This window comes from Palaemon carinicauda, chromosome 37 (genome assembly GCF_036898095.1).
Source record: "Palaemon carinicauda isolate YSFRI2023 chromosome 37, ASM3689809v2, whole genome shotgun sequence".
Lineage (NCBI taxonomy): Eukaryota > Metazoa > Arthropoda > Malacostraca > Decapoda > Palaemonidae > Palaemon > Palaemon carinicauda.
Genome location: NC_090761.1, coordinates 67,030,149 through 67,051,720, shown reverse-complemented (window position 1 = coordinate 67,051,720; position 21,572 = coordinate 67,030,149). Strand labels below are relative to the sequence as shown.

Sequence of the window (21,572 nt, the reverse complement as noted above, 5' to 3'; positions counted from 1 at the left end):
CTACGCTGAAGAAAAAGAGAGGAGTGGACTTCGTGGTGACTTCCCCCAGGGCGAAGTTGGTTCCCAAGAGGTCGGTCGCGAAGGTCCCTTCTCCTGCACGAGTACTCTCTCCTTCTCCCGTGGACGAGGCCTTTCCGTCCTCAGGTGAGTCCAGTGGGGCGGTAGTCTTCCCCTCGGCACCAGGGGGGGAGACTTCGCTTCAGGCAGGAGATTCGTCTCGTGAGGAAGGGGCCCCTCGAACCTCGTTGTTGGGATCCTGTGTCCCTCCCAGGAGGGAGTCCAAGGATTCCAAGACCGTCCCTAAATCCTCTGCAAGGATTCGTCAGGAACCCACGACTACCCAGGGGAATGTCCACGTATCACCCCAGGAAGAGATTCCTGGGGCAGGAGACTTAGCTGCCAGCCCGCAGTGAGGAGAACAGCAAGAATCCGAACATGCCTTCTGGCAGGTCCTAAGCCTGATAAGGCAACTTAACGGGCTTACGGGTCCAGTCATCGCCCCCCGTGAAGGCAAAGACACGATTCTGGATGAAGTGTTTGACGTTTGGAAGGCCCCTAAGACCAGTGCAGCTCTGCCCTGGTCTCGGGGGCTGAAGAGTGCCAGGGCTAGGGCCAACGCTCAGCTCGCACTTCTTGCCTCCTCCAGTCGTTCCACTGCCGGGAACAAGCTGATCCCCCCTCCTCGCCTCCAGCAGAGGAGGTATTTCGAGATCCTGGGTGAGCACAACCTCGCTCTTCCTCTCCATCACTCTGTGGAGGAGCTGGCGAAGGGAGTTCCCCTTGAGAAACTCTCTGCCCGGCAGGTGTCGTTCTCGGCGGCAGAGATCCTTAACCACGAGAAGGTCACTAAGTGTGCCATGCAGGCCACTTCGTGGCTGGACTTCTGGCTAGGATCTCTGGGCATCCTATTGCGATCGGAGGACTTGTCCAAGGAGACCAATAGGAAGGCCCTGGAGACCATCGAGTTTTTGGCGCACCAGGTTACCACCCTGTGGGCCAACTCGGTGTTGAAGCGTCGCGATGCTGTGTCCGAGAGATTCCATCCGAAGGTCCCCGCCGTAGATGTGTGTAGGCTCCGACATGCTTCCTTTCTGGGGGAGAGCCTGTTTGAGCTAAGACATGGAGCGAACGGCTGAGAGGTGGAGGAAATCCAGCACGGACTCCCTCCTCCACAGGGCCCTTACAACTCGGCCCTATAAGCCTCCAGCCCCGCCACAACAGCAGCAACAGCCTCGTAAGGCTCCCAAACAGGCACCGGCAGCTAAGAAGGTGGTGTCTAAGCCCCAGCCCTTTCCAGCCAAGGCCAAGAGGGGCGGTAAGTCCTCCTAGGGGTGGCGGCCGCGGCCGCAAGCCCTAGGGGTGGCAGTCCCCCTGCATGTCCACCTGTGGGGGGATGCCTTCAGCGTTGCGTCCGCAGGTGGCAGCAACACGGGGCCGATGCTTAGACGGTCTCTGTGATTGGCCAAGGTTATCGCGTCCCGTTCACAACATCTCAACCTCTCCTGACAGCGAATCCAGTGTCGTTGAGCTCCTATGCCACGGGATCGGCAAAGGGGCTGGCCCTTCAGGCCGAAGTCGAGACCATGCTCGAGAAGGGTGCTCTCCAGGAGGTCGTGGACGGCTCCCCAGGCTTCTTCAGTCGACTCTTGTAGAGAAGGCTACTGGAGGCTGGAGACCCGTCATCGATCTCTCAACTCTGAACAGGTTTGTCAAACAAACCCGGTTCAGCATGGAGACAGCAGACACGGTCAGACTTGCGGTGAGACCACAAGACTTCATGTGTACACTGGATCTAAAGGACGCGTACTTCCAGATCCCAATCCATCCGTCTTCCAGGAAGTACCTGAGATTCTGCCTAGACATATCTACCAGTTCAAGGTGCTGTGTTTCGGTCTCTCCACAGCTCCTCAGGTGTTCACCAGAGTGTTCACCCTGATTTCATCTTGGGCGCACAGGAACGGCATTCGTCTCCTTCGTTACCTGGAAGTTTGGCTGATCCTAGCAGACTCGGAGTCGACCCTTCTTCGGTACCGAGACAGGCTTCTGGATCTTTGCCAGGATCTGGGGATCGTGGTAAACCTCGAGAAGTCCTCTCTGCAGCCGTCCCAATGACTGGTTTATCTAGGCATGCTAATAGACACCAATCTCCACAAAGCCTTTCCATCAGACGACCGGATAGCAAGGCTGAGGAGGGTGGCGGAACCCTTCCTCAGGCGAAAAGAACTCCCCGCCCAATCGTGGTTGCGTCTCTTAGGCCACCTATCCTCCCTGGCCCGTCTGGTTCCAAACAGCCGCCTCAGGATGAGATCCCTTCAATGGCGGCTCAAGTCCCGGTGGAATCAAGGATCCGATTCCCCGGACATTCTGATCCCAATGGGGTCTCTGGAACAGACGGACTTGCGGTCGTGGCTGGCCGACGAGAACCTGCGGAAGGGAGTGAGTCTTCTCGTCCTCCCCCCGGAATTGACTCTGTTTTCGGACGCGTCAAAAGAAGGGTGGGGCCGCACGTTCTGAACCAGAGGGCCTCAGGCCTTTGGTCAGAATCAGAAAAGTGCCTACACATCAACCTGCTAGAATTGAAGGCCGTCTTTCTGGCTCTTCAGCAGTCCCAACGGTCCCTGGCGGGTCACTCCGTGGTGGTGATGAGCGACAACACCACGGTAGTGGCTTATATCAACAAGCAGGGAGGCACTTTTTCGCAACAGCTATCCCATCTTGCAGTAGAGACTCTGAGGTGGACCGAGACCCACTCGATAACACTGTCAGCTCGCTTCATTCCTGGCAAGAGGAATGTGCTCGCCGACAGTCTGAGCAGGGCTTCGCAGATAGTGAGTACCGAGTGGTCTTTGGATCCTCAGATAGCCAACAAAGTCCTGACTTTGTGGGGTTCCCCGACTGTGGACTTGTTCGCGACAGCCTTGAACTTCAAGCTGCCCCTGTACTGTTCACCAGTCCCGGACCCCAAGGCACTCTGGCAAGATGCTTTCCAGCAACGGTGGGACAACATCGACGTGTACGCCTTCCCACCTTTCTGTCTGATGAGAAGGGTGCTCAACAGGACCAGACTATCGGTCAACTGTTCCATGACTCTGGTAGCTCCGCTATGGCATCACGCGGAATGGTTTCCGGACCTTCTGCAACTCCTGACGGATCTCCCAAGGGAGCTTCCTCCACGACACGAGCTTCTCAAACAACCCCACTCCGGCGTCCCTCACAGGGCCGTAGCCTCGCTTCGGCTTCACGCCTGGAGACTATCCAGCGTCTCCTCGCGGAGAGAGGCTTTTCGCAACAGGTTGCGGAGAGAATGTCTCGGCACCTGCGAAGGTCCTCTGAGGGAGTCTACCAAGCAAAGTGGAGAGTCTTTTGTGGTTGGTGTCGTGGAAGGGGTATCTCTCCACTTGATGCCACTATTCCAGCAATAGCGGACTTCCTCGTGTATCTGCGAGAAGAAATGCGCCTTTCTGTCTCGGCAGTGAAAGGCTATCGCTCAGCCTTAAGCTTGGCCTTCAGATTGAAGGGCGTGGATATTTCTTCATCGCTAGAACTCTCTTTACTCATACGTAGCTATGAGCTTACCTGCCCCCAGTCGGAAGTGAGACCCCCCCCTTGGAACGTGGTTCGAGTCCTCAGGTCTCTTAAGAGACCTCCCTTCGAGCCATTACGCCAGGCCTCCGATCGCCACCTGTCTTGGAAGACGGCTTTCCTACTCGCCTTGGCTTCGGCCAAGCGAGTTAGTGAACTTCATGGTCTCTCGTACGACATCGCTCATTCAAGGGGATGGGGGGAGGTAACGTTCAGGTTCGTCCCTGAGTTTGTGGCCAAGACTCAGAATCCTGGAGTGCCGGATCCTCGGTTCGACTCTTTCAGGATCGCGAGTCTCCGTTCTGTAACAAGCGACCCAGACCAGCTGCTACTATGTCCAGTGAGGTGTCTGAGGCACTACTTGAAGAGAACGGCTGCAGTCCGTCCTCATGTGCGAGCTTTGTTTGTGAGGACAGGCAGGACAAAGAGGAGGGTCACCAGAAACACCATCTCAGCTTGGATTCGAAGGGTTATCCACCATGCCCTGAATCCTGACCCTCCTCCGTCACGTCGCCCTCGGGCCCACGATGTCAGGGGTATTGCTACATCCCTGGCCTTCAAGAGAAACTTCTCTGTGACGCAGGTACTTCAAGCTGGGGTCTGGAAGCGTCAAACGACCTTCACAGCCCACTACCGGCAAGACGTGACCCACAGGAGCCTCGATACGTTTTCTATCGGCCCTGTGGTGGCTGCACAACAGCTGGTCTAACCTCAGGCTCCTTTTTGGACAAGTAGCAGTAGGTTGAGGGCGTTGTTACCCGGTCTTAGTCTGCGTGAATGAAAGAGTATGTCTGACCCTTACTCCTTTCTTCATTCTCCCCTCTCTTGGGGAAGCAGTATCCTGGGCCTCGCATAGCTGACCTCGACCTCTGCAGGTAACCCATGCTTCTTTGTGCTCCTAGTATTAAGCTTAATACTGTTGTGTCTCCCATACCCTGACGAGGTGGTATGGGGAACGTCCTATCCTAGAATTCCTATCTGAAGGTATCAAGGTCAACTTCATAGGACGAGTCACACTCTCCTCCTCACACTGCTTATGTAGGCCACTCGTTCCTAGCGATGCTAGGAACTTGTGAGGTACAGGGGCTCCCTCTCTCTAGTGCTGCTCACTGAGGGATCGAGCCCCCGGGAAAGCCGAAGTCAGTAAGGCTGGGGACTTTCCACCCTTCCTAAGGGGTAAGTCACCCTCTGTAAATAGCGTGGTTTGTATTTCGGTTACGGAACAAATGACAAATTCGAAGATAATTTGTATTTTTCCTAACCATACAAACTTTAGCTATTTACACATATGTGCCCGCCGTCCCTGACCCCCAAGTCAAGTCCTACCTCTAAGTGAAGTGAAGCAAGTCACCGGTGTGTGGAGGGGGGAGGGGTAGCAAGCTACCCTTCCCCACCCCCCGCTAACTAGCGCGGGGGTAATTAACCCTCGTTAAAACTATTGGCTCGACATTTCAGCTGCGCTAAAAGGTAAACCCTCTGTAAATAGCTAAGGTTTGTATGGTTAGGAAAAATACAAATTATCTTCGAATTTGTCATTTCAGCTATGTTTGTTATGAACCAACCTGCCAAGAAATGATAATCTTTAGTTGTTGAACTAAACTAGAAATGATAATTGTTGAGATGAGCTGGCTTATAACAGCATGGGCTCTTGCTTGTATGAGAAGTGGAAGAGGTAACTTGAGTTATGAAAATATTAAAGAGAACTAGGATATGTATAGTTAGAAACATTTGAATGTTACATTGCTTCTCAAGAATAGGAAAATGGAGGTAGCATCCCTTTATAGCACCCATCATTATTAAGGGAAGTGATAAAATTAACCCTTCATTTAAATGTATGTACAGGGTTTCTTCGACCCTTAGCTACACCCACTTTTTAGCCTTTCTTCCATCTTAATGTCCAACAACATTTACGTCCCACCCATCCACCCCCATTGCCTTTGGGCACTGAATGGCCTCTCCAGCCCTTGGTCATATATGCCAAAATTATTAATTCAGTCTAATCCTATCAGTGTTAAGGAAAGTAGTATACCGAGTCCTGGTCAACGTGAAGATATACAGTACAGTAGAAGGAAAAAGCAAGATAGTATTAGCAAAATTGCTCAAAGGAATATATTATGTCGTGATGTAGTAGCTAGGTTAAATATGAGATGTGGTGGTAGATTACAGTACCAGTTCCACTAGTAAAGAGTTTGTAAGGAAAGTAGATTAAATTTTCACAAATTTATTCACTAAATTTTTTTTTTTAAAACTTATTAAACTCCAATAGCTCATTTTCATAAGATTTCTCAAAATTTTGACGATGTATCCAAATTTATCTTATAAGATCACCGTATTGCTTATTTTTTTCTATCAATGCTCTTTTTATATTATTTCCTTCTATTGACCGGCGTCAATGACCTCAGATGTCAGGATGCCTGAAAACTTTAAATCAATCAATCAATCCTTCTATTGAACAAGAAGGCTTTACAAAATGGTCAAGAACAACGGCATTTACTTGAAGAAGAATGCACACAGCACCTTCTCTCCTATTCCATGAATATCAATGAACATCAATGCTCAAAGTGGGTTTTCAGTTTGTTGACCCAATTCACTTTTACTGCCCTTCTGCCGCTATCGATGCAGACGCGTGAAGGGGAGACCAGTTAATAGGTGCCCAAACATGGGTTTTAATTAAGAATTCCTCTTTGTGTTTAATAACAGTTTGCTATCCTTTGGGTATTTCGTTTAAATGAATTATGTTTTTAATTATGTTTTTAATTATTGTAGTATGTCACACAAACAAATTGTAGATGTGGATAGTGAAAGAATATCTATTTATAGACTAATGGTTAGGAAACCTTCCAGAAGTATAAGTATAGGGAAGAAAAAATCCTATCTGCCACTGATGAAAGTGTAAAATAGTGACTATTAAAAGGTACCAATCAACCTAACAGACCAAAAAAGGCCAAAAAGAACTCGTGCATCGAGTACTAAAATTACTGTGCAAAATAAGAAAAACAAAACCATGATTATACTGATATTATAGCATAACACTGCTCATGAACTTAAATTTCATCAACAAGAATAATGGAAGCAAAGCATTATGGCTGTAGAGCATCCACAAATGTTTGGAAAAAGATCTGCATTCAAAGTCATAGGTCACTCATTACTGTATTATTTTTTCTAAATGAATTAATGCTGAATTTATGCCTTGCATCACATAATATTTTAGTGCTTATTTTATCTTTATTAGAAGTAAAAGCTTAGTTGATTTAATCAATACTTATTAATTACAATTATCACAATATAATGATATTACACTGATAAATAGAATTACTTCAAGTACAGTGAAATGTATTTCTTTAAGCCTTTCTAGATTAAAAAGATATTTAACACGTTTTTAGCTAATTTTTGACATGATCAATTGGGCAATTCCGTGAATTGTATCAATAATAGATTGTCCAGTGTTTTATATTTTCTTTTTTCATCTCTTGATCACTAATTGGCAAGATAAGGGAAGGGATAGTTCCCAGAATAATAGAAACTAATTTGATAGCAGGATTTGTACAAAGTGTTTGTGGAAAGTTATATTTGAAGGAAATGGTGGGTATTCCAGAAGGGACTGTTGAACCAATTCACACTCATGGAAGTGAAGTGTAGATGTAGAGTACTAATGGAAGAAAAAAGGTTGAGATGAACTTTGTGAGTAGTAGTGTATATTATGTTGTGTAAGGAGAATTGATGTGGTGTGAGATGTGGAGATTGCAGAAGCAATGAAAAGGCTAACATGGAAGAAATAAAATGTCATAGTATTCTGAACTGGTTTGGCTGTGGAAATAATGAATGACAGTAGGTTGGTGAATTTTTTTTTTTATTCAAAGTTTAAAGGTCGGATATCAATGTTTATAGAGAGAGAGATGGACAGAAAAGTGAGATGTACATTATTGAAAGTGAATGGCTTTGATATCCATCACTGTGTGTGTGAAACGGTTGATATTGTGGAAGTGTTATCGCACAGGATCATCCACAATTCGGCAGATATAGGATGAATGTGATGATGCAAGTTGGGGTTTCTCTCTGTAGCTTTCCTTTAATAAGTAATAATGTTGAAAGTATTTGTGTATATTTATACAACTGATATTCAAAGGGTAGAATTCATTTTGGTCTCACTTTTGAGCTATTGGAAAAATCTTGTGGGAGAGCCCAGTAATTGTTTGGGGTTCCTTGTTATTTGAGCTAATATTACATACACTTCCCTAGTACAATTAAACTAAAATTTAGAAAGAAATTGCCTAGTAATACAGTATTATTGTAATACATGTACCAAAAGTGGATCTTCCCTTTCATGTATACATAATGTATACCAGGATCTCTTGAAACATTCTTGAGAATTTGATCAACATGTTGCAAGATCTAAGACAGATATTTGTTACAAATATGTCTTAATCATCCAGAAGTCACATTTTTGTCATTAGAAATTTTGAATCAATTTTAGGCACCTTTCACTTCCTCATTACAGTATATCCCTACACTGAACAACCTGTAGATTTGAGTCCCTGCTACTTTAACAAGGGCTACAATAGGAAAAAAAAAAAACTGTTCAATTACAGGCTCTCCGTATTATCTAAGTAATGTGCAGAAAAATTATATTTGAAATTTCTTGCCTTTCTTTTTTTATCTTGACCAGTAGTTTTTTCTTGGAAGATAAGAATTAAATTAACTTGGGTGGAAAATTGATTGCCAGGTAGAAATCTCCCTTGAAAATGTTCAGAGACATCAATTTTGATACAATACTGCTTTTGAAAGTTATAAGCATTCTTGGCACTTAGTGCTATTTTTATCACTTAGCATAGAAGGTATGCAAATGCCATTAAAAGATTCACTGAAAGACATAGGCATACTTAATATTTCACTCTGGATTTTAACTTAGCGTTCCTCTTTAGCTTTAACTTGGACCTAAAATTTGTTTGTTCCGTAACTGGAATACAAACCACGCTATTTAAAGTGGGTAATTACTTTCATGTAGCTGAAAGGACGAGCCATAAAAATTCAACGAGGGATTATTACCCCACCGCTAGTTAGCGGGGGTTAGTTAGCTACCCTCCCCCCTCACACACCTGTGTTGTAGCCCCACTTTTACTTTGGCTTGGGTGGTGATCGGACGTGTCCGCTTTCACCCTCGCCTCTTTGACAGCCATTAATCATTGCTTTTTCTTTCTTTTTCTCAGAGTGTTGTGAAGTTGGCCTCTACAATGCGGAAGTGCCCTGGGTTACCTGACCGCCCTTGTGGGACCTTCATGTCTTCCATCAAGACGGATCCTCACACCTTATGCCCTTATTGTAGGGGTCAGCGGTGTGGAAGTGATAATGATTGTATGGAATGTAGGGAGTGGCCTACCTCCCAGTGGGAGAGGTTTTCTCGGCGCCGGAAGAAGAAGTCCAAACGGGATATTTCTCCTTCAAAGGTTTATTTGAAGAAGGAAAATCCTAAGAACTCTTCTTCCGTAGCCCAAACCTCCTCCGAAGCTCCCACTCGGTCGACTTCTCGTGAGAGGCCGTCGAGTGGTAGCGTAGGCTGTACTGTTGTTGACCGATCTCGGGGTTTGGGAGAGGGAGTTGCCTCCCATAGCGAGGCAGCTCCTCCTCCTCCCCCAGTGGAGGATTTAATTATTTTTCCTGTTAATAATGATCGTTTGCAGCTTTGGGCTTCCTTGGGGCTTCAGGGTTTGCCTTCCAAGGAAGCCCTGTTTGACATGATCAGGTTGGGAGCAGCTGTCAAACTGTCACCGGCAGTAGCAGAGGTTGACCCTCTGTCTATTGTCAAGGCTGTTGTGGCAGACGCTTCCAATGAGAGTGTTCAAACCCCTGCTCCTGTTGTAGCTGAAGGCTTGGCTCCCCCCTCCGAACATCCTTCAAGGGAGGATCTAAGTCCAACGGTCTCTCCTGCGAGTGATTCTCCCCCCCCCCCCCCCCGGGCCCCGGGGGAGTTCACTGACAGAGACTCCTCTTCGGAGGACTGCTGGTCAGCCTGCTGCTCCCAGAGGACGCATCCGACGTAAGGCTCGCCTTCCTCTTCGTCGCCGAGGTCTTCCTTCTCCTCACAAGGGTGTTAGGAGGCGCCTCTTCGGATCTTCTTCCTCGCAGTCCCCCACAGAGGAACCTCGTCCTTCAGCTACCGTTCCTGCTACTTCCTTGGACCTGGACCTCTCCACAGATCGTTTGCAATCTCCTACGCCTGCTGACCTGCCTTCACCTTTCCTGGCTGCTGACGCGCTGTGGGCGCCCACACATCCCGTTTTCAAACGGGCACCGGTCCCTTCGGGGCAAAAGGGGCTTTCACACATTGTGTGTAAGTCCCTTAAGCGCCAGCTTTCCCGTGTGCCAATGTTCGCCTGCGCGCAAGCGCTCACCGGTTGCTGCCTCATCTCTCCAGCGCTCTCCTGCACGCCCACGATCTCCTGTTGGTTCTACAGTTCCAGGGACTACGTGCCCACGATCTCCTGCTCGCCAACGGACCTCTGCGCGCCCTTGGCCTGATACACGCCATGGACGCCCTCGGTCTCCTGCTCGTCAGCGATCTCCTGCGCGCCAGCGCTCTCCTGCTCGCCAGCGCTCTCCTGCTCGCCAGCGCTCTCCTGCTCACCAACGCTTGCCTGCTCGTCATCGCTTGCCCTCGATCTTCGGATCAGGGCTCCAAGGAGAAATCTTCTTCCTCTCCTGCTCGCCAGCGCTCTCCTCCACGATCGCCGACTCGCCATCAGACCTCGCCTGCTCTCCATCCCTTGCCTACGCGCCATCGCCCGCAGTCTCCATCGCGCACCCACTGCCAGAACTTCGGTTCCTGACGAGCGCCCTTCTGCGAACCCGCGCGCTAGGGATATTCCTCCTGCATGCACGCGCCCTATGGCTTTGCCCTTACGGGCCCTTCATCATCCTGTGGCTGCATTCCATCCGAGGTGTCCGGAACGCGCACCAACGCGCCCGGCACCTACGCGCCCTGTCGCCTGAGCGCTGACGTGCTCTGACGCATGCGCGCCCACGAGCTCCTTCTCCTGCGCGCCATCGCTCACCCGTGCGCCCATGCGCTCCCTCGCCCACGCGCGCCCGCGCGAGCTATTGCCCCCCGAGCTAGGCAATGGCCTATCGCGCTCGCGTCAGGTCATCTTCATCGCGTCCCCCCCACCCCCCCCCTCCCGTAAGCGCAGGACCGCGCCCAACGGAGGGAGGAAAATCTCCGGACAGGTCCAGGTTCTTTTCTTCTACAGCTTCTTTCTTTCAGGCAGACCCAGTTGTAGTTTCCACTCCTAGGGATCTTACGATCCCCTTCCCTCCAGAGGGTGTCTCTGACAGCGCTGCTGTCAGTCGGCTGCCCTGGTTTGGGCCCTTGATCAGAGCGGTTGCGCAGGCTTTCAAGCCCGCTTTCTCTGAACTAGGCCTCAAATTAGCGGCTATCTCGGCCCCCCTGAAGAGGAAGAGAGGAGTGGACGACGTGGTTACTTCTCCAAAGGCGAACCCCCCAGATGCTGAAGCCTTGACGAGGATGGGGGGCTTAGGGATTAGCAGCTGGGCTCTAATGAACAGTGGGAACTATTTCCCATTGGACCTCGGTGCCCAGCTGTCGATTCAACTAAATCAGTCAGCACTTTCTCTTTTACTTTTGATTATTTCTTTTTTCCTCCCATCTCTTCCTTTTGGGCTCGATATTGTTGACGACTTTGGCATGTTCGATTTTACTTTGGATGCCGCTTTGTATTTGGCAGAGTGTGGGATGGAGTGCATTCCATCTCAACCTGTGCCAATTTAGACGCCATCACCCTCTGGCAGACCCCATTGGGTGCAGACCAAGTCTGTTAAGAGTCGGGCTCCAGTGATCCGGTCTTAAGTCACCCATATTTGCGGGTAATGGTTGACGCCAGGCATTGGAGTCGACGGTGGGAGGGGCTAACTACCCCCTCTGACCAGTGTACGCCCACCTTAAGAGAGGCAGCCCCTCTCTAATAGAGGACTGGTCCCCGCTGAAGCCTCTTCTCGTGTTGGGCCACATGGGATAGGAGGACTGACATCCTCCGATAAGAGGTGGATAACCCGGCTTGCTTTTTCAAAAAAACCCAACACCTCTGTTGACGACCTGGAAAATACAAACATGGACCTCGGCACAGACAGCTCCAACTCGGGTTCTAACATTGTAACGTTAGAACCTTATTCACGTCATGTGAATAATAAAATGCTAGAGAAGAAGAGAGAGAGAGTGAAAAATTATGACAGTACAGAAAGATATAGAAAAGTAGAAGTATTACCTGGTCACTATGAAGTAGTGAATTATGAAAAATTTTTTATCTTGGAATTTGAAAACGGAAGAAATGAGCGTATAAATGTTTTTAAAGCTAATAGAGAAATAGTTACCTTATGTGGAGGGCAGCCAAAAATTTTACCCCAGGGAAATGGAAGTCTCTTGATAGAGACACTCTCCCCATTACAAGGTGAAAGGTTAAAAACACTTACAACATTGAATGGTCATAGCGTAAAATGCGTTTCACACCCTACTTTCAACCAGAGTAGAGGTGTGATATATGCTCCAGAATTGTTGGATATAGAGGAGAAAGAAATAGAGGATGAACTGAGAAGTCAAGGAGTAGTTAAAGTAGTCAGAATGAGAAAGAGAGTTGGAGAACAACGTATCCCTCTTGCTACTCTGATTATAACATTTGATCAATGCCGATTACCAAATGTTATAAAAGCTGGATGGCTATCTTTGAAGGTAAAACCATATATCCCGTCACCATTGCGATGTTATCATTGCCAAATGTATGGCCATTTAAGCCAGAAATGTAAAGAAAAACTAAACAATAAGCCAGCTGTTTGTGCCAACTGTGGAAAAAGTAGTCATGGAGTATGCATAGAAAACCCTAATTGCATACATTGTGGGGAAGCACACCCAGCTACATCTAAAAGCTGTGTAAAGTTTATTTTTGAAAAAGAAATCCAGGCCATTAGGACCATGGAAAGGGTTACTTTTAAAGAGGCTCGTAAAAGAGCTCTTGAAAAGCAAATAAGACCAGGGGAACCTTTTTCAATGGTTCTGAAGAAAAACTTGTCAAACCACACAGACGATATTATATCTCTACTTCTAAGATAAAGAAACAAATGAAAGTAGTTAAAGAGGTTGAAAGTCCCATCGAAAATCTATATCCAGAAATTGTGGAAAAATCAAAACGGACACTTAAAGATCTGAAAATTATTCAAAAGCCAACTACTCCGATTTTAAACAATAGTACAAACCTCTCACAGGCCGTTTCCTTGCCTGATCTGATGGAGGTTGCACTCGAAACCAATTTACCTGGTGAACCCGTAGTGGGGAAGTCGCAAAAACCTGACAGATCACAACCTTTTAATCGAAAAAGAGAGAGACCTCCCTCCCTCTCTCCTCCTACCATAAGAAACATTAAAGTCACGACTTCCAATAAATATGATATCTTGTCTGCTGATGTTTCTGAACAACTAGAAGGTAAATTGAACCAATCAGAAATTCAAGTTGAGGTCCACCATCCTCCTCAACAATTAGATCAAAAGGACACAAAGAAAAAGAGAAACACAAAACCCACTATATCAAGATCCTCTCTAGAGTTACCTCCGGGAAACATTGTTAGATCAAATATTGCCAATGGGAAGACTTCATCTAAGGTGTCTTCCAAAAAATAAAACATAGTTTTTTCCACCATTCTGCAATGGAATTGCCAGGGTTTAAGGGCGAAATATGAACAACTTAAGCTCCTCATACGTGAGCACTCCCCTATAACAGTATGTCTACAAGAAAGCAAGCTCGATGCTAATACTCCTTGTCCTCGAGAGTATGTTAGCTATAGGACACCATATGATCAACGAGCAGGGAGCCATGGGGGAAGTCTTATATACGTTCGTCGAGATGTTCCCCAAATATCTTTGTCTATCTGTACCCCTCTGCAGGCAGTGGCTGTACAGATTGATATAGGGAGAAAATACACAATCTGTTCTCTTTACTTGCCTCCAAATGATAACATGTCATATGATAATATAGTAGAGGTGATTAAACAACTCCCACAACCCTTTCTCTTACTAGGAGACCTTAATAGTAGACATCCTTTATGGGGTGATGTTTTAGCAAATGCAAGGGGTAATATTATATCGTCAATTTTGGAGAATGAAGATGTCGGACTCCTCAATACAGGAGAGCCCACACATTTTCATGTACAGACAGGTACCTTGTCCTGCATTGACTTATCGGTTGTAAGCTCTAACTGTCTTCTCGATTTTAATTGGAGAACATTAGATGATTGGCATACTAGTGATCATGCACCAATCATTATAAACACCAACAATGGTCCACCTTTACAAAGATCACCTCGATGGAATCTTGATAAGGCGGACTGGAATAGATTTCGGGAGTTAAGTGAAATTGAAGGAAATGCAGAACAGTTTGAAAGAGTTGATGATGCCATAGACTTACTTAATGGAACTCTTCACACAGCAGGAGTGAATTCCATTCCCAAAACAACTGGGATATTCAGACGACGACCAGTCCCCTGGTGGTCGTCAGAACTAACTGCCCTGCACAGAGCCACAAGAAAGTCTTTAACTCGATTGCGCATGCACCGTAATGAGGAGAATTTAGTCATATACAAGAAATGTAGAGCACAGTTCCGCCGTGCCATGAAAGAAGCTAGGCGCCAGTCTTGGATGTCCTTTGTTTCCTCCATCAACAGTAGAACACCAACATCATCTGTGTGGAGGAAAGTCAAAAAGATAGCAGGAAAATTCACCCCAAACCCACCACCAGTGTTAAAGATAAATGGCCAGTATATGACTGGAGCAACCGAAGTTAGCAATGCCCTGGCTGACCATTTCTCAAATGTATCGCGCAAGTGTCAAGCAGCTCCTGGTCACCAGTATAGGAGCAATGAAGAAAAGAAAGTTTTAAACTTCGCAACAAGAAAGCAAGAGTCATACAATTCTCCTTTTACTGAAAGAGAATTTGATTCTGCTCTTGCTACTTGTAACGATACAGCCCCTGGACCCGATGGAATTCCATATGCAATGATTAAACATGTACCTTTTAATACAAAGTTATTTATTTTAAGCATTTTTAATAGAATATGGCATGATACTAGTTATCCAAGTGTTTGGGAACTAGCAATTATTTTAGCCTTTTTAAAACCCGGTAAGGACAAGTTTTTAGCAGCAAACTACCGACCTATTGCATTGACATCTTGTTTATGTAAAATCATGGAGAAGATGGTCAATGCAAGACTGATTTGGTACCTTGAAAAGAAGAATATTTTATCTCCCATTCAATGTGGATTCAGGAAAATGCACTCAACGACTGATGTGCTGATACAACTTGAGTCCTCCATTTGTGAAGCCTTTGCTTCCAAACAGCACCATGTGACAGTTTTTTTTGATCTTGAAAAGGCATATGATACCACATGGAGATACGGTATACTTAAAAGAATCCATGAGTGCGGATTGAGAGGTGAGCTACCACTATTCATCCAGTCATTTCTTTCACATAGAGTTTTCCAAGTGAGAGTTGGGGAAGCTCTATCACAGAGTAAATGCCAGGAAGAAGGAGTTCCTCAGGGGAGTGTGCTGAGTGTAACCCTTTTTGCACTAGCAATTAATGGGATATCCTCAGTCATTCCCCGGGATGTTCTTGCAACATTATTTGTGGATGATCTCTCCATATCATTTGCTGGAGCCAGAATGGCAATGGTTGAGAGAAAAATCCAACTCTCTATTGATGAAATTATCCATTGGGCCGATATGAATGGATTTAAGTTCTCAACAAGTAAAACTACAATTGTCCATTTCTGTCGTATACGGGGAGTACATCCAGACCCGGATATATACATCAAAGGTCAACGGATCCCATGTGCAAGTGAAGCAAAATTTTTAGGGTTGATATTTGATTGTAGGCTTACATGGGTTTCTCACTTAAAAACATTAAAAGCTAAATGTGTTGAAGCTATGAATCTTTTAAAAGTCCTGTCCCATACATCATGGGGGGCAGACCGCAATACAATTTTAAAATTATACAAGGCCTTGATATTTTCCAAAATTAGTTATGGATGCGAAATATACTCCTCAGCAACCCCAAGCCGGTTAAAAATACTAGATTCAATACATCATGCTAGCATTAGATTGTCCACAGGAGCCTTTAGAACCTCCCCTATCACAAGTCTCCTTGTTGATGCTGGGGAGTTGCCTCTGGACCTTTACCGAATGTCCTCTATTATTCGGTATTGGTTTAGATTGCAAAGACTCCCCAATTCTTCAGCCTTTCAAACTGCAAGCCTTGTAAGGCACTCAACCTACTTTGAGTTGCACCCAAAATCTCCTCAACCTTTTGGGTTTCGGGTTAACCAATTATTAAACAATCTGGATATAATTAGAAATAAGGTGCTTCCATTCAAGGTATCATCAACGCCTCCATGGAAATTACCTGACATATCTTTTTGTAGATACTTTATTGGAGTTAAGAAGAATTTGACTGACTTAGAATCCAGGTCTCTTTTTATGGAACATGTTGAAGAACATAGAGGATCGACTTTTATATATACTGATGGCTCCAAATCTGATGCTGGCGTTGGATTTGGAGTACATAGTAATGATTTTAACTGTAGAGGTGCACTTCCTCTAACAGCTTCCATATTTACTGCCGAACTGTATGGCATATTAACCGCTATTGAGAAAATAGCTTTGGAAAAGGAGGGTAATTTTACAATTTTTAGTGATGCAAGGAGTGTTCTTCAGGCTTTAGAAGTTTTTAATTCTAGTAACCCTCTAGTTTTAAAGATTTTAGAATGGCTTTTTATTATTGGACGGAAAGGTATAACTGTTCGATTTTGTTGGGTTCCAGCACATGTAGGTGTGTCTGGGAATGAGAAGGCAGATTTACTGGCGAAGAATGCGGCATCCGAGTTGCTACCAAGGAGGTATCCCATTCCATGTAACGATTTCCTACCTTACATCAAGAAATTGGTATGTGATAAATGGCAACAGCACTGGGATAGTCAAGATGGCAATAAAATGAGGGAAGTAACAAATATCATATCACCTTGGAGGTATAACATGATTCCCCGAAAATGGGAGACGACTCTTTGTCGTCTCCGTATTGGTCACACACGGTTGACACACGAGTTTCTGCTGAAGGGCCAACACCAACCGTATTGCGAGGACTGCTTAGTACCTTTAACAGTGAGGCATTTGTTGACCGAATGCCCTAATTTTACTAACTTAAGAAATAGATATCTGTTTGAGGCTCGAGGTGAGGATGGCAGGTTTATCCTTGCCAAGATTCTTGGACATGATGTGTCTTACTATGCGAGCGGAATTTTTAGATTTATTTCAGAAGCAGGTCTTCTGAAAACTATTTAACCATTGTAATGACTTCTTAATTTTTATGGTTTTAATTGAATTTGCTTTTAATTTTCATATACAGTAAATGGTATCGGCGTCAATGACCTTAGATGTCAGGATGCCAGAAAACTTTCAATCAATCAATCAATCCAAAGGCGAAACTGGTTCCTCGAAAGCCGTCGAGGAAGGCTCCCTACCCTCCCCAGACTTTCTCTCCATCCCCCGTGGACGAGGGTTTTCCGTCCTCGGGAATCTCGTGAGGTGAGGCGTTCTCCCATCGCACCAATGGGAGAAACCCCACCTCGCGCCGAGAAGTCTCCTCGGGTGGAGGCGGAGAAGAGCCCCCCACCATCTTTGTTGGAATCCTGCATCCCTCCCTGGAGGGAGTCGAAGGACTCCAAGACGGTCCCGAAATCTTCTTCGAGGATCAGACCAGAACCAGCTAAGCCCGCGGAGAACGTCCACGAGTCCCCCCAAGAAGAGCCTTTGGGGACTGGAGACCTTGCTGCTAGTCTATCAGGAGGAGAGCCGCAGGAGTCGGAGCATGGCTTTTGGCAAGTTTTGGCTCTGATGAGGAACCTTAACTGATTTTCGGATCCGGAGATTCCTCCTCGAGAGGGCAAGGACACGGTTCTGGACCAAGTCTTTGGTACTCAAAAGCCCCCTAAAACCAGCGCGGCTTTGCCCTGGTCCCAGGGGGTCAAGAGTGCCAGAGATAAGGTCGATAGCCAGCTCTCCGAGCTAGCCTCCTCCAGCCGTTCCAGCACTGGAAACAAACTCCTCCCACCTCCTCGTGTCCATGAAAGGAGGTACTTTGAAATCATCGAGGAGTCCTGTTTAGCTCTTCCCCTCCACCACTCGGTGAAAGAGCTCTCCAGGGGAGTCCCTCTTGAGAGAGACTCCAACCGGCCAGTGTCGTTCTCGGCCTTGGAGATTCTCTGCCAGGAGAAGGTAGCGAAGTGTGCCATGCAGGCCACTTCGTGGCTTGATATCTGGTTGGGATCTCTTGGCATCCTGAAATGATCCGAAGACTTGTCTAAGGAGAGTACCAGGAAGGTCTTGGAGACCTTCCTTCTTTCAGGTACTCGTACCATCGAGTTTCTGGCCCACCAAGTCTCGAACTTGGGGGCTAACACTATCCTGAAACGCCGTGATACGGTGTCTGAAAGATTCTACTCGAAGGTCCCCAACACCGAGGTCAGTAAGCTCAGACAATCCTCCCTTTTGGGGAGTAGTCTGTTTGAGCCGAAAGATGTAGAGCAGGCGGCTGAGAGGTGGAAGAAGTCCAACCAGGACTCCCTCCTCCAGAGGGCTTTAACATCAAAGCCCTATAAGCCTCCAGCACCTCAACAACCTCGCCCTGCAAAGACGACAAAGCAGGCAATAGTAGCAAAGGCAGCGGTGTCCAAACAGCCCTTTCCCGTCAAGGACAGGAGAGGCAAGAAGTCCTCCAGGGGAGGCAAGAATCCTAGGGGGAGTGGCCGAGGCCGCAAACGCTAGGATTGACAGTCCCCCCCGCATGTCCACCAGTGGGGGGATGCCTCCAAAGTTGCGCGAACAGGTGGCAGCAACTCATGGCCGATTCCTGGACGATCTCCGTGATCAGCCAAGGATATCGCGTCCCGTTCATAACATCTCTTCCTCCCCTGATAGCGAATCCAGTGTCGTTGAGCTCTTGCTATGGGATCGGCAAGAGGGCAACCCCTCTGGGCAGAAGTCAAGACCATGTTGAAGAAGGATGCTCTCCAAGAGGTCGTCGACGGGTCCCCAGGCTTCTACAGTTGACTCTTTCTTGTAAAGAAGGCGTCTGGAGGCTGGAGACCAGTCATTGACCTCTCAGCTCTGAACTGGTTTGTCAAGCAGACCCCGTTCAGCATGGAGACGGCAGACTCGCAGTGAGACCGCGAGACTTCATGTGCACACTGGATCTGAAGGACGCGTACTTCCAGATCCCAATCCATCCGTCTTCAAGGAAGTACCTAAGATTCAGCCTAGACAACAAGATCTACCAGTTCAAGGTGCTGTGTTTCGGTCTCTCAACAGCACCTCAGGTTTTCACCAGAGTGTTCACCCTGATATCTTCGTGGGCACACAAGATCGGCATCCGGGTCCTCCGTTATCTGGACGACTGGCTGATCTTAGCAGACTCGGAGTCAACCCTTCTTCGACACCAAGACAAACTTCTGGGAATTTGCCAAGATCTAGGGATCATGGTAAATCTCCAGAAGTCTTCTCTGCTTCCTTCCCAAAGACTGGTATATCTAGGCATGACATTGGACACCAATCTCCACAGAGCCTTCCCATCAGACGACAGGATAGCAAGGCTGAGGAAGGTCGCAAGTCCTTTCCTCAGACGAGACGAACTCCCAGCCCAATCGTGGTTACGTCTCCTCTGCCATCTCTCATCCTTGGTCCGTCTAGTTCCCAACGGTCGCCTCAGAATGAGATCCATGCAATGACGACTCAAGTCCCGGTGGAGTCAAGGACACGATTTCCCGGACGTCTTGATCCCTATGGGTCTCGCGGAACAGACGGACCTCCAGGACCTGAACCACAGGACCTCAGGCCTGTGGTCAGAATCAGAAAAGTGCCTCCATATAAATCTGCTAGAAATGAAGGCCGTTTTTCTGGCCCTTCAACAGTTCTAACAGCACCTGGCGGGTCACTGTGGTGGTGATGAGCGACAACACCACAGTAGTGGTTTACATCAACAAGCAGTGAGGTACCTTTTCACAACAGCTATCCCATCTTGCAGTAGAGATACTGAGATGGACCGAAGTCCACTCGATTCCACTTTTGGCTCGCTTTATTCCGGGCAAAAGGAATGTGCTCGCCGACAGTTTGAGCAGAGCGTTTCAGATAGTGAGTACCGAGTGGTCTTTGGATCGTCAAGTAGCCAACAAAGTCCTGACTTTGTGGGGTTCCCCGATTGTGGATGTTTGCGACAGCGTTGAACTTCAAACTGCCGCTGTACTGTTCCCCAGTCCCGGACCCCAAGGCTCTCTGGCAAGATGCTTTCCAACAACGGTGGGACAACATCGACGTATACGCCTTTCCCCCGTTCTGTCTGATGAGGAGGGTACTCAACAAGACCAGACTATCGGTCAACCTCTCGATGACTCGTAGCTCCGCTGTGGCATCACGCGGAATGGTTCCCGGACCTTCTGCAACTCCTTACTGAGCCTCCGAGAGAACTCCCTCCACGACACGAGCTACTCAAACAACCACACGCCAACATCTTTCACAAAGCTGTAGCTTCGCTTCGGCTTCACGCCTGGAGTCTATCCAGCATCTCTTCGCAGAGAGAGGATTTTCGCAACAAGTTGCGGAAAGGATGTCTGGACACCTGTGAAAGTCATCCGCAGGAGTCTACCAGGTGAAGTGGAGAGTTTTCTGTGGTTGGTGTCGTGGAAGGGGTATCTCTCCACTCGTTGCCACTATTCCAGCAATAGCGGAGTTCTTCGTGTATTTGCGAGAAGAAATGCGCCTTTCAGTCTCGGCAGTGAAAGGCTATCGCTCAGCCTTAAGTCTAGCCTTCAGACATTTCTTCTTAGCTGGAACTTTCCCTACTCATACGAAGTTATGAACTTACCTGCCCTCAGTCGGAAGTGAGACCTCCTCCATGGAACGTGGTTCAAGTTTTCAGGTCTCTTAAGAGACCTCCCTACGAACCATTACGCCAGCCTTCAGATCGCCACCTGACTTGGAAGACGGTGTTCCTAATAGCTTTGGCATCAGCCAAGCGAGTTAGCGAACTTCATGGTCTCTCTTATGACATCGCCCATTCAAGGGGATGGGGAGAGGTAACGTTCAGCTTCGTCCCTGAGTTTATTGCTAAGACTCAGAATCCGGGAGTGCCGGACCCTCGGTTTGACTCCTTCTGGATTTCGAGTCTTCGTTCCGTAACAGATGACCCAGACCATCTCCTACGGTGTCCAGTAAGGAGTCTGAGGCTATGCCTGAAGAGAACAGCTGCAGTTCGTCCCCAAGTGCAGGCTTTGTTTGTCAGCACTGGGAGATCGAAGAGGAGGGTTACCAAGAACACCATCTCAGCATGGATTCGAAAGGCCATCCATCTGTCTCTGAATCCTGACCCTCCTCCGTCACGTCGCCCTAGAGCTCATGATGTCAGGGGAGTAGCTACCTCCCTGGCCTTCAAGAAAAACTTCTCAGTGACGCAGGTTCTACAAGCAGGTGTGTGGAAGCGTCAAACGACCTTCACAGCCCACTACCTGCTAGACGTGCCCCACAGGAGGCTCGATACGTTCTCTATTGGCCCTGTTGTGGCTGCACAACAGGTGGTTTAAACCTCAGGCTCCTTAATGGCAAGTAGCAGAGGGTTGAGGGCATTGTTACCCAGTTTTAGTCTGCATGAATGAAAAGGTATGCCTGGCCCTTAATCTTTTCTTCATCCTCCCCACTCTTGGGGAAAGCAGCATCCTGGGTTCTCTGCACAGCTGACCTCAAACCACTGCAGGTAAACCATGTTCCCTTGTGTTCCTAGTATTAAGTTAATACTGTCGCGTCCCCATACCCTGACGAGGTGGTATTGGGAGAGTCCTAGCCTTAAGTTTCCATCTAAAGAACTTCAGGTGAACTTCCTAGGACGAGTCACACTT

General features: G+C 47.4%; 1 long non-coding RNA gene across 3 annotated transcripts in view; it reads left to right on the top strand.

The window, feature by feature from the left end:
- The window catches only part of LOC137629751 (uncharacterized), a 57,706-nt gene that overhangs the window by 20,230 nt on the left and 15,904 nt on the right, over nt 1–21,572 (top strand). The window lies entirely within an intron of this gene.